This window comes from Ostrea edulis, chromosome 7 (genome assembly GCF_947568905.1).
Source record: "Ostrea edulis chromosome 7, xbOstEdul1.1, whole genome shotgun sequence".
NCBI lineage: Eukaryota > Metazoa > Mollusca > Bivalvia > Ostreida > Ostreidae > Ostrea > Ostrea edulis.
Window position 1 is genome coordinate 42603935 of NC_079170.1, and position 17475 is coordinate 42621409.

A 17475-nucleotide genomic window follows, 5' to 3' on the forward strand; every position below is an offset into this window, starting at 1 on the left:
CATCTTCTAAAGAAGGAAGAGATTATTTGTGTATTTTACTGCATTACACAGCATATAAAAACGGAAATTTCTCCTACATTCATATGACAATAAATTTCAGACTGAAGCACCTGTTTGGTGCAAATTTTTTAAACCAGATTCAATACTACTATTTAAATGTATATGCACAGACGACGACTTTTGCGCACGTCACAAAATAATTATATATGTATGCACACGTTCTTCAAATATCCATTGTCATATTCAAAACCTCTATAGCAGTATACAGTGTCGTGTGCAAAATTGCATATGAACTCAGTGTGAATCTTAAAAAGATTTAAGGTGGTTTTTAACTCCAAGATTAATTTAACTAATGGCTCGTAAAGCAGTTCATGTGAAGTAAGATTTCACAATTCAAATGGCTGATACAAGATTTCAATTATGTATTAACTGCTATGATTTTAAAAATGAAAACAATTTTATTTCCTTTGTTTCTGAATCTTTGTTACGTTTATTGAATGGCATATTTCATTCTCACAGTGTTACGTCATGATGTTCTGTCAGTTAAAGCAAAACAATGTTTATAGTGAGCTGTTGTTAGTGAGGAGAACACAGTAAGAGACATAAAATATGTTTTTTGATCCTTAGCTCATAAGCACTAGCCAAGTGGACTGCACTCGTTTTTTGCTCAAAGCTCGCAAATCAGAACAAGTTTGAGAATATAAAATATCATTTATTTAGTAAATGACGAAAAGAATATACAGTACAGGGGGTCATTAAAACCAAGTAAAATTTATTTGTAAATAAAACATTGTGGAAAACAGATTTTCCTATGATTTGATGCTGGTGTGAATATCCGATAAAACCTGACTTGAAGATTCCGATAGACGTTCTAATTATTTGAATTAAGCGATATCTAAGAAAAATAAATACGTTATTTGTAAATATTTTTAAGTCTACAATCAATATAAGTAAGAAACAAATTATTTCAAAACGATATATATATTATACAAAAATCTTTAAATTGAAATGAAATAACCGAAATTCAGATGTATTGGGACTTACGGTGATAGGTAGCATTTTAATAAAAGTACATTTTCTTGCTGTCAAATGGTTTTGAAATTGAATGAATAATTAAAGCAAAATAATTTCTTGTAGACGGGTGCATCAGATAAGCAAGGATTTGATTATTTTAGTACTTGCAACTGCAATTGATATAAATTTTGATATTTAATGATCGTCGAGATCGACTAATGACAAAATAAAAAAATTGCTAAAGACATATTTTTTTCTTTAAAAGACTTTAAAAATCACGCATTTTCAAAATCAGTAAGAGGTTATTTTGCATTTTACAGCATTAGACAGTAGATCATAAACAGAAATATCTCACATTCAGATAACAATGAAATTTGTAAGATGAAATATGCAAGTGTTTGCTGCAAACATATTAAACCAGATTGAATAAAGTACAATGTGTAAGTTACTATGCACAAATGACGACTTTTGCGCATGATACTGAATTATTGTATGTGTGTGCACACGTTCTCCAAACATTCATTATGATGTGTAAAATTTTATAGCAGTATGCAACACAAAGATAACATATAACAAAAACATGCCTTTGATTAGGATGTACATGTAGTATTGTAAACCTAATCACAAAGCTTATATTTATTCGATATCAATAAATTCTTTTTTTTTTCTTTTTTTTAAATCTAATTCATATTTAACAACCGAATAAAAATTCAATAATAAGTATTGTATTATCAGTATTAAAATTCAAAGTTTGAAATTCAAATAAATTCTCTTAGAAAATATATCATTTTACACATATATTTTCTTAAACTTTACAAAAAGAACTTTTTTTTTTTTTTTTTTTTTTTATAAAAATGAATATATTTTTTTTATTTTCCTATGAACTGTGACCTTTTGTCCCGTGACATTTTGTCCCAATTTCACAAAATTTCTAAACGTGACTTTTTGTCCGTGACTTTTTGTCATGTGATTTTCTGTCCTACATCGCTTAAAATCACCAAGACACAATGCACGGTAACGGACCCCCCCCCCCCCCCCCCCTTTTTTGTTGTTGTTGTTTTGTACATGCAATTTGCTGCGCAATATGGTTTTTGCACAGGCACCTGAAGTATGAATTTTGCATATGTAATAAAATGTTTATAATCATTTTGTCTTGCTTCATTAACGTCTTTTTGTAACAAGGAACAATTTTATGCACCTTTGTTGTTTCGAAAAACTGCCAATAGATAAAGCGCGACTTTTATGACCTTTACAGTTATGTATGTCAAAAATTATTTCTTTATTTTTTATTATTTTTGGGGTCAAAAATAGGCCTATATGAAAAAAAATCCAGTCGTAAGATAAATCAAAACCTACGATTAGTACTATGTTTACGAACACACGTACACTCTTTCGTAAAACGTATCTATAGCTTTCGCGCACGTAATTAATGATTTATCAGTCGTAAAGCCTACGTTTACGTCTAGTACATATGTATAACTCGGCCCTGCTGACAATTTTATGTTATGCTAATCATATCATGAGGAAATGGACATAGAAATGATACATAGATCATAACTTGGATTAAAAATATACAATTCCACGCGCAAAGAATATAGGGTGAATAAGATATTTTGCAATAGTACGTGTGCACACGTTATACAAATAATTGGCGATGCACACGATATGCAAAATATTCAGTATCGAGCGCAAAAATTCGATTGTATACAGTCTATTAAAATGTACATGGTACCGTGTGCAAAATATATAAGGTACCAATGGTGGATTCGGGATAGCGAAAGTTAATGTTAAATGCATATACATGTACATATGTCCTACATAATATGCCAAATTTTCATTTCTGAATAAGTATAAGATAGTATCATATTTAGAACATTTAACGCTTAACTATTATGAATAAACAGTACAATAGATTTCTAAAGACTATATGACGAACCTTTCTGTTCTCAGTGAATTTAAAAACTCTTTGATTCTTCTTCGCAGTTCGCTAAACAAGGCGCGTACGCGAGCGGATCTGACATCTGATTTATTCAGTATCAACTGTCTTTGATATCTTGTCCGCGCGCGGGAGTTGTGCTGTGTTCTTTTCTCCAACATACCCCCCCCCCCCTCTACACAGATATAAGCCCCCCCCCCTCCCCCCCTCTCTACACAGATATAAGGCCATATAAGAAATTCATAAAAGCACTGAAAAGGCCACAACACTGTTGGTTATTTTGACCTCAATTTTTCGCCTCTTTATTAAGAGACATATATTACATAAACAAATATCATGCACCACGAAAATTCGACAAATATATCAACAAGAAGCCCATGGGCCACATTGCTCACATGAGTCACCTAGGCCCATATCTAAGGATTTTCCTTATATATTCGCATGTGAAACTTCGATCCCTATTTTGGCCCAACCTACCCCCAGGGATCATGATTTTGACAAACTTGAATCTGCGCTATGTCAGGAAACTTTCATTTAAAAAATCAAACTTATAATTCTTTGTTTGATGCATGTATCAAACGAAACATTGGACGGAAAACTTCATCAATGCCCGTAGAGAAAAGTAGTCCCGCGTGCTTAGTGCAGATGAACTCCGAACGAAATTTTGAGACAGAAATCAAACGAATTTTTCAAACAATCAGCATCGTAGTTAAGTCATCACTTTAAAAGTCATTAAATGATTTAAATGTAAACTTTTCTGGCCCAGTGATTCTATCATTATCCTATGAGGAAAAATGCCTTGGGATACATTCTCCTGCTAGATAGATTTCTCCAGTGTGTTGTTGTATAGGATAAATAATCCTAATCAGTCAAGCATGGGAGTAATCCCATGTATCATACGATTGAAGGGATAGATTATCCTATGTTTTTGGTAGGATGATTTATCCTATCACTAGTAAATTACATGTATTTCTGTCGATTTGAAAATGGTGTGTGTACTTTCGTTTCTACTGTATAAAATTGATCATGGATTGTTTATGTCATTGGCCAGTAAATACCAAACTGCTTATAAATACATATACTTATACACTACCTATTTATTCTGAAAAGGTACCTTCAAGTAACCTTTTTCATCTGGAATGGGTTTGTGCTATTGAATTACTGGCTGATGAATTGGTTCGGTGTACTTTCTTACATAAAATGGATGATGGGTATTTGATATTATGCAGTTTGTGTCAACACTAACCTATAGAGATAGTCAGTTTACGTATTATTGTTGGTCGTGTATTGGACATTTTCTTTAATATCCGTCAAATAACTACATTACAATGTGACCATACGAGTGGGTTTTAGCATGGTGCCACCAGCTGACTTAGTTTTATCTCACCATGAATACGTCAAAAAATGTATCACAGCGGCCATCTGACATAATTACTTTATCGAGATGTGGCTTCATGGTGTCAGTACTTGGCAATACGCGAGTCCATTGCCCCCCCCCCCCCCCTCCCACCCCACACACACACTTGTATATATATTTCATGTAAAACTCTTATTTATCTCCCTTGGTTCTCCTTGATGTATGATTTTGTATGATATGTTTAGAGAAAATTTTCTTTGGGAACTTACTTATGGCCAAATACTGTATATATCTCGATAATATAATACATGTATATGTATAATAGATATATCGGATAACAAGCCTCTTGGGAGTGATCCTTTTGAACAGTTTTCATATATGCAAGTTGATAGGTAAATCAATGCTATTTATAAAACATGAGGCGACATGAACTATCAAAACAGTTGATGGGATTTAATATCCCATGAATATTTTAAAGTTGGGATATTCTATCCTTTCAATTTTTATCTGGAATATTTATATAATCCTAATACATTTTATAATACATTTTATGTAGGGATGTTTTTCCTATTGAAAATAATGCCGCCTATTAGGCTTTTTTCTCCCCTAGGATAATGATAGGATTTTTATAGGACGAAAAATATCCCATTCTCATACTGTTACATGATTTTTGTCTTTAGGTGCTTATGAAAGGTGAAAATAACGAACAGTGATCAATCTCATAACTCCTACAAGCAATACAAAATAGATAGTTGAGCAAAGACGGACCCCTGGACACATCAGAGGTGTATATATTTCTTATTGTACAAGATGTAATAAGTTCAGCCTTGATAAGGGAGATTGTACAAAGAAATCCCACCAGATACATTTTACTTGTTTTCTGTATGATGTATCTCAAAAGGGTAGCGAAAAGTTCGGACTTTCTCGTGTCCAAAATATAAATATTGCATTTAGTTGAGGGTAACATTGAAAATTTTCTCCCCGAGAAAACCATTGTCAACCGAGGCTACGCCTCGGTTGACAATGGTTTCTCGAGGAGTGAAAATTTTCAATGTTACCCTCAACTACATGCAATATTTGTTTTATTATACTGAATGTTATATACACAACGAAGCAGAAAAACGTACGTCTGTTGACATTTGATTAATCACGGTCATGCGATAATTCGTATATTTATGCGTGTATTCGTGTTCAAACGACGTCGTCTAACAATCTACGGCGAACCGTACGCGCATGAATTTGACGCATGTGATAATTTTTTATAATATCACCCGTTGTCAAGTACTGTTACCCGTTGCTAGATACTATCACCCTGGAGCGCGTGCTTTCTGTTCTCAGAGGGTAACAATATGTTTTTTCAAATGCTTCTCGACCAATCAGATTCGAGTATTTTACATGAAAGTATAATAATATATAAATATTGCATGTAGTTGAGGGTAACATTGAAAATTTTCACCCCGAGAAAACCATTGTCAACCGAGGCGTAGCCGAGGTTGACAATGGTTTCTCGAGGGGTGAAAATTTCAATGTTACCCTCAACTACATGCAATATTTGTTTTATTATACTGAATGTTATGTAAACTGGAAAGCAGAAAAACTTACGTCTGTTGACATTTGATCAATCACTGTCATGTGATATTTCGTATTTCGATGCGGGTACTCGCGTTTATTACAAACGCTCAAACGACGTCGTCTAGCAATCTACGGCGAACCGTACGCGCATAAATTTGACGCATGTGATAATTTTTGATAATATCACCTATTGTCAAGTACTGTTACCCGTTGCTAGATACTATCACCCTGGGGCGCGTGTTTTTTTGTTCTCAGAGGGTAACAATATGTTTTTTCAAATGCTTCTCGACCAATCAGGTTCGAGTATTTTAAATGAAAGTATAATAAAATTAAATGTCGCATTGTTTAATCATGACGTCTTTCTTCACGATTTCGTGTTTGAAAATTTTGTATTTGCATTTTAAAATATTTTGGCGAAAGAACGTTGGTACAGTCTATACACAGGTCTAAACTTTGTATCCATTTAATTTTGCACACAACGGATTTCGCGTGTCGCGTGTCACGCCACAGGTATCTGAATTTGAATCAATCTAGAGATAGGCCTATAGATAAAAAAAAAAAAAAAAAGAAGAAGAAAAAACCACTCTCTCTATATTACATGTGCATATGAATACACCAGACATGGAACCCGAAGTTATGAAACGTTTAGCGAACTCTAACTCTTGAAATTCCACGTTTGTTTTGAGTACAACTCCGAGTAAGCTCCCAGCATGTACGAAAACTCTTGAGTACGATCTAGAGCTTCGAGCATGAAAACGTGCTCAATTTTTTTTTAAAGCCTCCAGACCATCTACATATGACGTGTGGATGGGTGTGTCGAAATAACAGTGGCGGATTTAAGGGGGGGGGGGGGGGGGAGGCGCAGCCGGCGCCCCCCCCCTAAAATTTTCAAATTTAAGGTAAATCGTGGTGTCTTGTTCGGAAAAATATACTAAATGATAAAAGAAGCAATAATTTCTTCCACTCCTGGAGATATAAATGCCAAAATCTTTTGATTTCTTGAATTACTTTATTGGGAGAACTTTTTAATTTTATCCAAAAACCCTTAAAGTTTGCGTCATTTTATTAAATTCTCCATATCAAAAATGATAGAAAATAGTACAAATGACTAAATAGGAGACATATTTCAAGCCCTATAAAATCCAGGAGCTTCCTGGGGCTTCGCCCCCTGGACCCCACTGGGGGCGTCAAGGCGGCTCCCCGACCCCCTGCCTCATAAAGTGGCGCCCCCCGTAACCGCAATTCCTGGATCCACCCCTGAAAATATTTGAAGTAGTCAACATCATTGGGAAAAAGTGTGGTCTATGCGGGAATATACAAAAATGCAATGGATCTTATAGTACACACCTACCACATTTGTTTGATCCGCACACTGACGAAAATATACGTGTACGTAACCACATTTTGTCTGACGAAGTCATCAGAGGAAGTGACGCATTTTTAGTAAACAAAGGTGGCAAGCAGGTGGCAAGATAGGCCTACGACCTAAGATATGTGTATGCACACAATAATGAATCATGGTACGTATTTGAATTACAGCTGGCACAACAGGTACCCATTGGAAATCGAAGGACCCCATTGGAAATAAGCCATATATGGCTTTTATGGGTTAATCCTTGGCATAGGCATAGGCCCTATACATAGGCCTACATAATTTATTGACTGTGCTCTTAAAGTCAAATAGCTGTTAAAGTTTAGCCTTTTATCTTATGTATTTAACAACAACTTTTGTTTTAACTATGTGTTCCTCTGTGATATTATCTTGTATTCATATTGTATTATATGTGCCTATTCCTAAATAGATTTAAACTAAAAAAAAAAAAAAAAAAACAGCATTGCTGCGGTTCGTAGGATCGTCGGATGCTCTACGTCTCTCCGCACTAAATTTGTTAACTCGTAGAGATACCGCCTGGGCTAATGATATCTGAGAAAAATTTAATGGCTGTTGGACGAATTTTCTTACAAAAAGTACTATGTTGTTTAGATCTTGCTATTTTAGGAAAGATAGTTCTTCCACCTGGAATTTCAAAACCAACATTTTTATAAAGTTTTTTTTTTTTCATATGGTTGTATAGAAACTTTTTTCAATTTCATCTTTTCATATCATTAATATACATGTGTATTTTCTATTTACAGAAGTTGGTACAGATTTAACCACCAGTTTTCAAGAAATTGAATTTTGATGTTTAAAAAAAAAAAACCTTTTCCCTGAAACAATACAAAAAAACATTATGACTAAAAATACTGTTTTGTTGTATTTCTATTCAAACATCGTAAACAGGAATATCTCAAAAGACAAAATGAGGAGTTGATGAAATTCAGTTTTCTTTAAACAGTGAATAAAAAATTGTGAAAAATTAACGACAAATACTTGTGATCAGGGGCTATAAGAGATGTTTCTATAAATGTATGGTGAATTGGTACAGGAAAAAATTCCACCTTAATAATAAAATCGGACCCGAATCGAGGAGTGGGTAAAAATGTTGTTGCACACCTGATGTATTTGCATTATATAGATAGAGGTTTTTTTTCTTTCTATTTATATCTATCAATTTCTTGATTAAAATTCAGATGCCTGTGGTCACACCATCACACTTCAATGGCACATGAGTATGAACCATCGTAGTTTGGCGCATTCATCTCACAATATCACACTTTGGCGTGTCACACCATCGCTCTTTGGAGTCCCTTCGCACCCACATGTATGCCCACCATCGAAAGGTAAAAAGTATAGATAACTAAAATGCAGCTATTTCCTATGTCCACTATGCAGGCGGATACGCGATTCTTTCAATATATACATGCATGTACCGAAACCCTTTACTATAAGTTATAGAAGTCACTTAATTTGTGTAAGGGAGGGGGGTGTACTGTAGAATTGGCATGTTTGTGGTTGTGGGTAGAGGTGTTGTCGTTGTTTATTGTTGTTCAGATTCCCTAGTGGAGATTTTGAATTCCGTGAGTATATGGCACTAGAAAAGTAAATGGAACCTTTATCATGACAATTATGATTTCGCTTTAGCAAATTAACACCTTTTCCATTGTAGGTATATTAATATCACCTCGCGTAAACTCAACACATTAGACAGCGATTCCATATATTCATATTTGAAATAGAATTGAAAATTCTATATTTATGGTTACAATGAGTTTCGGCACAGGTGCTTGGGTCATAATATATGAATACACATCTAACCTTATACATATATAAATAATCATTGATAATTTACATATGCATAAGGTTAGATGTGTATTCATATATTATGACCCAAGCACCTGTGAGTTTCGGGTCAAAACGGGCTTAGCCCCTGTGATTCTATGTTAATTTCGATACTTCAGCCCACTGACGTCATTTGTTTGCAAGCAAGTTTGAAAAATTAACCCACAGTCATCACAGAGAAAACAATTGGAAATGTAAATGTCTTAAAATATAGATTACAATTTTTACATTGTATAGTAAATCTGCATTAATGATAAGATTAATTAACTTCTTTTATAAATAATATATTCTTTACGATTTCAGGAATTGAAAGATAGTACTTTAAAAAAACCGCCACTAAATAAAATATCAATATTTATACTGGATATAAATATAACACATCAGAACAAATATAAGAATAAAGAGAGACAAACAGATAATTAACTCTCATCAATTGTTAGTAAACAAGTATGTTGTTGGCAATGATTGCCATTGTTCAATTATTTCTGAGACAAAGACTAAGCTTGAATTAGAGAGAAACAGAAAGTAACGCCCTCTTTCGAACTTTCATTTTCCTCTTTTAGTCACGTTCACGTTTGCAGCCTGGCTGTTTCTGCTGCAGGCACAAGCCACGGGATCGCACTGACATTTCTTTCCTGCAAAGATACTGGATTTACATTATTCATCTAAGTTGTCTCCGTATATACATGTATGTACATGTACAATGTAAAAATTATCATTTTTAAAGACAGTATAACAACACACTGAGTGTGTAAAAAATCAAGAAAATGAGTAAGCAATTGAGAGGGGGAGGTCCACAAATAACACGCGATTCTCCCAACTCAGGAAATCCGATCACGATAATTAATCATATTGCAGCATATATTGAGATACATGTAGTTATCTAAAATACGTATTTTAAAAATAATTTTCGACGGTAAATAAATAAATAAATATATATATTATAACATTTAAACTGACCTGTTGCTTTATATTTGACCTTACAGTTTCCGCAATTGCATATTTCCTGTTCGCATTTGCACGCAGGTCCGCATCTACAGGACCCGTCTATTGGCATGGTAACGGTTACGCTCACTAAAACATAAACAATTCTCTATTAGAAGACAATCAGAGAGCGCGTACAGCCAACCCCATTATAGGAATCGAAATGAGAATTCGAACACCTCGATCAAATTAAACCGAGATGTTATACATGTATCTGTCAGCTTAGTTTACGAGGTTGAAAATGGCAAGGGCGGTCATTGCGCACTCCATAAACACATCGAGATGCTTGCATGTTGTAAAGATCCTACGTTTCAGTCGTGGCTTGCGATGAGGCGCTCTCAATATAGTTTGATTTAAAGTAATTCCACCCTCCTGTGATGTCATCAGATTTTGCAAAATCAATGATTTATTTAGATTTATGCGTGATAGGAACATAAATTAATTTTGTTGGAATCTTTTCCGATAGTTATTGTATAAAATCTTGTTAAAAATAAACTATTTTAAAAGTGTAAGTTATAGATGAATAATCTATGATACGTTTCAAAATATTGAATCCAAGGGCAATAACTCTGTTTCTATTGATTTCTTTATCAAGTCTATTATGCGATAGATTTCCTTTAGTTTTTACAGACATTTTGTATATTTTTGTGAAGATACAGTTTCATGAAATTGTTATGAATGCTACTATATCGTCATAACCAGTTTGTATGAAATTTTGATAACGCTGTTTAAGGAAAATTGCAATTTTCTGACAGTGATATATGATTCTGTTTATGTACGTCTCGTATCTTAAAAAGTGTGATGACATATGTATTTTATTTGATAATTGGTTAGTTTTAACTCTAATGAATGGAAATAAATACATTTTTCAAACTTGTATCAGATAAAACTGCGAGTATGGAGTTACCTTAATCAATAAACAAAGAAAGTCGCACAGTTTCATTCTCAACTGCATCTTAAAGTTTAAAATGGCAGAATTTTAATTCCAACCGTTTAAAAAAAATACTTTATGAATATATATAAATTAATTGGTGATATCAAGGATATCATTATACAATAGATATATACAACAGAAAATACTAAGGAAATCATTGTACAATAAACAATACCAGCATAGGAGTTATTGCCCTTGACAACATTTTAGAAAATATGAACTTTTTCACCATTACTTTTATCATACCCAGTCAGGGGTAGATCCAGGAATTGTGGTTACGGGGGGGGGGGGGGGGCCACTATATGAGGCAGGGGGTCCAGGGCGAAGCCCTGGTGGGGGCCCAGGGGGCTAAGCCCCCGGAAGCTTCTGGATTTTACAGGTTTTATAGAGCCTGAAATATGTCTTCTAGTTAGTCATTTGTACTATTTTCTATCATTTTTTTAAAGGTGAAATTAATAAAAAGGACGCAAATTTTAAGAGTTTTTGGAAAAAATTAAGTTCTCCCAATACAGTATTTCAAGAAAACAAAAGATTTTGTTATTTATTTCTCCGGGAGTGGATGAAATCATTGCTTCTTTTATCGGTTAGTACATTTTTTAAACAAGATACCACGATTTACCTTAAATTTGAAAATTTAGGAGGGGGGGGGGGGGCGCCGGCTGCGCCCCCCTTAAGTCCACCACTGCCAGTGAATGAAATATTTCAGCAAAATATGTATTTCTATCATCACAAAGTTGAATTAAATAACTCATGATGTCACAGGAGGTGAAAAACTTCAATTTTACAATGCAGTTGTACATTACAGGAACAGATTTGTCTAGGATGGCGATATTAGAAGAAAACGTAATAAACAAATTCCATTTTATTTCAATTTACAATTTTTAGAAGGGGGTGAGCTTATTTGTATGTGTTAGACGCTATCAATAGCGGCAGCTGAAAAGTGTAAACAAACCCAGGAGCACATGAAAGTGAAAACCTCCGTCTAAAAATACTGAGAAATTTTGATTAGATTTAAAATCTTACCTCGCTTGTAGATACCAGTAATGCTGGTGAGAAAGCACAGATTCGTTTATCCACTAGTTAGAATATCAAGCATATACTACAAGTGTACAGTCCAAATACAAAGCTGTATTCAATGAAAAGGGAAGTCCTTGTGATTAATGCTGAGTTCTGTTTCAAATGACTCATTGTATCAAAATATATGTGACCGATTTATGAATAAAACAGTAAATATCTGAATAATTTTTACCGATTTTATCCTTAGCTATGATACATACCCCACTGTAAATCCGAGTGTAACAGGGAGGGTGGTCCTTATAACTTTAGATTTATTTTAAAAAGAATACCTACAGAAAATCAGTGAACATTTGTCCATGAGTATGCCTTCCCAAGATTTCCCTGCGCACCTGTCAGTGGCGGATTAAGGGGTCGCAGTTACCCTCCCCCCTAAAATTTTCAAATTTAAGGTGAATCGTGGTCTCTTGTTTAGAAAAATGTAAACGATAAAAGAAGCAATAATTCTTCAACTTTCAGAAAAATAAATGACAAAATATTTTGATTTATTGAATTACTTTTATTGGAAGAACTTGCATTTTTTCAAAACCCTTAAAAATTTGCGTCATTTTATTAATTTCACCTTATCAAAAATGACAGAAAATAGTAAAAATTACTACATAGGAGGCATAAAATCTGTAAAATCCAGGAGCTTCCGGGGGCTTCGAACCTTGGGCCCCCACCAGGGCTTCGCCCTGTACCCACTGGAGGCCTCAAGGCGGCCCCCAGACCCCTTCCCTCATAAAGCTGCCCCCTTTAACCACAATTCCTGGAGCCGCCCCTGCCTGCACTTTGAGATTGTCTTAACGGGCCTTTGTCAATTCGTGAAAACATTTACCAGACACATTTCATAAGGCTGTGATAAAGAGGAGATGTAGGTTTTTATAAAACTTATATTGTATGCAGGTTCCATGTTTTGATTTTATGCCTCTGAAATTGAAGAGGGGGGTTTGTTTCTGTTTTGTCTGACTCGCTGTCTGTCTGCAACTTTAGCCTGGATCACGAAGTTAAAAATATGAATAGAATTCATAGTTGGTTAAACGAAGGATCATTGTTATGTTACTGCAATTGTCAAGGTCATCCTTCAAGGTCATTCCTCAATGTTATTATCTAGTATACACAAGTTGATCGTGACCACACTTAGGGTATTGTGTAAGTTGTAGTTTGTTTTGTTTTTTACATCGGTCTTTTTTTTGTGTGCTCTAGATGACGCATTGCGTATATACATGTACATCACATGTAGCTGTATATGACCATGAAAAGAAAAGTGCATCCAAGATAAGAGGAAAACTTTAGCAAGTGAAAGAGACAGACAAATGTTCAATGATTTTCTCTAGGGCGCTTATTGGGACAAATACGTGAATGCAATACAGTATAGAAGAAAATTAGTCATTTTAAATGCAATTCGTGTACTCAATGAATATATCAAAATTAATTGCATGTAATGATAATAGAGTTACAGAGTTACGTCCTTTGTTGGACTTTTGTTGTTGCTGCTTAATTTTATTTTTGTTATTTTTTGTGTAGGTGTTCTCTCTCTCTCTCTCTCTCTCTCTCTCTCTCTCTCTCTCTCTCTGCGTGTGTGTTATTTTAATGCTTATTTCCTTTTGAATGATCATTTTTCTCACTGTTTCAAAACTTTCTTGTTGAGTTATGAAATGAATCCCTGTTTCCTGTCAAATGAGAGACAAGTACAAACTACACGCTCCATTTATTTCTAATTTGGTATGTTTACCCAATAACACGTCGTTATTTATCAGTATGTCCAACATCTATATAAAATCACACTTAAAATTTCCCTGTCTGCCTCCAGATCAATATGTGACCCGTGTCCTTTTGTTTAGTCCCCGGGCAGGCACAATTTAAAGGTGACACACTTATTCAAACGCCCCTGAGGGTCCGAAAACGTTTGGATCACCTTGCGAAAATGACGACCGCATATATAAGACTCGGGGTATATCCTTTTAATGTTTGTTTTAGATTATGTTGGAGATTGCACATTTATTTTGTGCTGAAAGTATCCTTATTTAGAATTCCTTTGAAAAATATTGACAAGCTTGAAGAAGAGTTTTTTTTCTTCTTCCAGATACGGAACACCTACGACATAGAGAGCTGTGTTAGAAAAGCGCGCGCACGGATTGTTGTTTAATAGCGCACCTGTAATGAAAAACTTATTAAAGCCATCTCCGTTACCGGTGATTTTAATTTGACTTTACATTGACAAACTGCACATTAGTTTGTACAGAGCTAGGCCTGGCCACGTCTTATGATGATAAGGTTTCCGTCAGATTAAAGGTATGTATTAATTTGCTGTGCTTTGGCAATGCATCATTAGCAAAGAGCTTGCATGGAATGCTCGTTATAAGTTAAATAATTATTTTGTGGTATTTCCATTTAAATTTGCATTTTGCTGGTTATTTCATATTTGATATACGTTAAAAAGTTTATTACACTGTTTGTTTATCTCATGGATGCATTTCATATAGCATCTTTTCTCTCTATCTCTCTATCTACCTTTCTCTCTCTCGTGGAAAAATAAGTTTGAATGTTAAAAATAGGGGGGGGGGGGGGCGCCGCAGAAGTATGAAGACTACCACAAATGCATATGAAGTGAATAATTATATTATTTTTGCAAGATTTACAAAATTTAAACTAACGTGAAGATGCCATGTTTGACGTTCATCCGACCCTCCGGAATTTCGAGGTTATCAAGGTGTATTCGTGAATATCCTGTAATTAAACAATGACATGTCAGTTAATACACAATGCCTGTACGTCCGTCGTTATTGAGTCACCGCGGTCTTATGAATGAACGGGGACCCGCCCCTTCTATACCGAACGCATTTCATCCGACATGCCGCGCCATACGATACACATGTAGCTAAAGGTTGTGTTTATCACGATAAATTTTAGCTGTGCCATTAACTCCGTCAAAATGGTCTCTGTTCTCGTTATATGATCATGAGTAGATTATCTATATTCAACAACGAAGTTTTTGTGTTTCAAGTTTTCGATGAAGCAAGAGGGAAGAAAAAATTATTGATGACCTCTGAGTATATAAAAATTTAGAATATAATTTCTTCTGTGACGCTGAAAATTCTGCTATAAATTCAGAGAGACCGGTCATAAAAAAGGTGCTGAATATCAAACTATATAAAGTGAATATTAAAAAAACAAAATTGTTTGATATGAGATTAAGCATTACTACTTTAATGGACCAGGAACTTATAAACACAGTAAATGCACTTCCCTGATAGGGCTTGCATGTATCTCTGAAATATACAAGATATTTCAACCATTCAAGGTTAAATTGCTTTCTTTGGATTGTTATAAACTAGAACATATGTTTATTTTATGATGGTTTTAAGTACCTATGCATAAAATCTTAGTCCTTTCCATAACAAAAACATATTGGGGATTAATTTTCTGTGTTAAAATTTTAAAGCAAAATCGTTAAAGGGTCAAGGTATTCACAGTCTGTCCAGTTACTAAAAACAGACACCAAATTATGACGTCTGTCTCTCGTGTCAGGGACACAAATTGTGTTTAACCGAATTCACCATCTTTAGTCAAGGACAAGGGGTTCCGAAATATAGAGTTATCGTTCTTAATGCGCATACACTGTTCATGCACCAAGGCTGACAAACAATAGCCAGTACAACCAATTATCGAGGCCTTGGGACCGTAATTAATGTAATTGAATATACTTAGATATGCAGATGGAAGAGAAGTAAAAATAATAATAAATAAAACAAACTTGGAAGTATAAGGGTGCAATGTATTTCGCTCGGTCGTGCTTTTGGGATCGCTACTCACTTTCGGCGAATAATTTTGATACAACTGAGTAAGTATATTGACTTATTATATACTTTCAATTTCATCTCTTCTTTTTTCTTTAAAAGTTTGCGGGCATATATCACACGATATATGCCCGGAAACATTCCGGCCCGCAAACATTACGTCACAATCAAATTTCTACGCCGTTAATTTTCAAATTTTTCGTGTTTTTCATCTTTTACTCAGATAAACCGATAAAGTTATTGTTAAAAATAAAATTATTGTTAGTTTCTAAATGAAATTGAAAGTATATAATAAAAAGGTTATACACTTTGTATGGGAAATATGACGACCTCGTTTTTTGTCGCGAACGGACCTCGCAAGCTCGGTCCGTCTACGCGCCAAAAAACTCGGTCGTCATATTTTCCCATACAAAGTCTATAACCTATAAATATGTAACGCTTTAATTTATAAACACTTATGGAAGTAGACACATCTGTTTAGTTTCATTCGCTAACGATGATTTTTTTCCCAACCCAGTAAAAAGTGCATACGTACTCTTATCAATTTGTGTTGGGATACGTGAATTTTATGGCTAGCTCAATCGTCTGCGGTAAAAAAATAATAAGGGGGATTAAGGGGCATTAATTTTTATCTCAGCACTGGAAGTATAAATGTATCATTTCAAACAGAATCTCATGGGGTGTGGTATATATAGAAATGAAACAGCCTCGAGTTATGTATCTTTGTCCACATTAAATTGTCACTTTTGAAATATTTTTTCCCAAATCATAATCAAATTCTTGTTTCCGCATCGAAGTTTCATAAGAATTTCAAGTCGTATTTGTGAAGGAAAAAAAAGGACTTTTCGATATTGGACGAGAGGTTTAATTCTTTAAATATTTATTGATAAAAATTCCGATATCGTAGGAATAGTACGCATAGCAGAGCGCAATCACAGGACATATCTGTCCGTCCGTCTGTCAGTAATAAACAAAAATATGCAGGTATTACGTGATGCCATCCACTTCTAATCCATTACGTGATATCTTATTTTTTCAAATGTAATCGCAAAATATTTATTTTAGCCTTCACGTACAGGGTGTGTAGGTAATATGACCTTTAAAGGCTTTAATTTCCTAGAGCACAGCGTTCATGATTGTTATTTGTTACAGTCAAAGTATGAAAAGGGACAGGTACGATTTAGCGTGGACGACCGTGAAAATAATGTATCGAAATTGTAGTTATTGAAGTGAATTTGAATCCACATTGCAAAATCAATTATTTCAGATCTCGCACAGGGTTTACTGCTTGCAGGTATTCATAAATTAAAATGCATTCTTTGGGCAAATCTTGCAAATTTTTAAAACAACCAGGAATGCTACATTTTTCAAGCTGGCCAGTTTTTAAAATGTTCCGCGATCTTGATATGATTAGGATTGTGTCCTTAGTTAATATCATTAGGGGTGTGTCTGTGTGGATTGGAAGTTAATTATGTTGTCTGGAAGTTAATTATGTTGACTGGAAGTTGATTATTTGACTGGAAGTTGATTATGTTGACTGCAAGTTGATTATGTTGACTGAAAGTTGATTATGTTGACTGAAAGTTAATTATGTTAACTGGAAGT

General features: G+C 34.5%; 1 protein-coding gene and 1 long non-coding RNA gene across 7 annotated transcripts in view; one reads left to right on the forward strand and one right to left on the reverse strand.

Moving 5' to 3' along the window:
• Positions 1-9440: 9440 nt before the first annotated feature.
• LOC125656932 (uncharacterized) lies at positions 9441-12198 on the reverse strand. Its single transcript, XR_007363132.2, has 3 exons — positions 12041-12198; positions 10060-10173; positions 9441-9734 (listed from the first exon to the last, which is right to left on the reverse strand). It is a non-coding gene; the product is annotated as an uncharacterized LOC125656932 (long non-coding RNA).
• Positions 12199-14139: 1941 nt separating this feature from the next.
• The window catches only part of LOC125656853 (filamin-A-like), a 74838-nt gene continuing 71502 nt past the window's right edge, over positions 14140-17475 (forward strand). For 3 of the 6 annotated variants that reach the window (XM_056144461.1, XM_056144462.1, XM_056144464.1), the window contains exon 1: positions 14140-14365. The gene's annotated coding sequence lies outside the window, so the exon portion shown is untranslated. Of the gene's footprint in view, positions 14366-15690; positions 15915-17475 lie in introns of those variants that run through there. The other 3 variants (XM_056144465.1, XM_056144463.1, XM_048887454.2) reach the window with 3 other exon arrangements.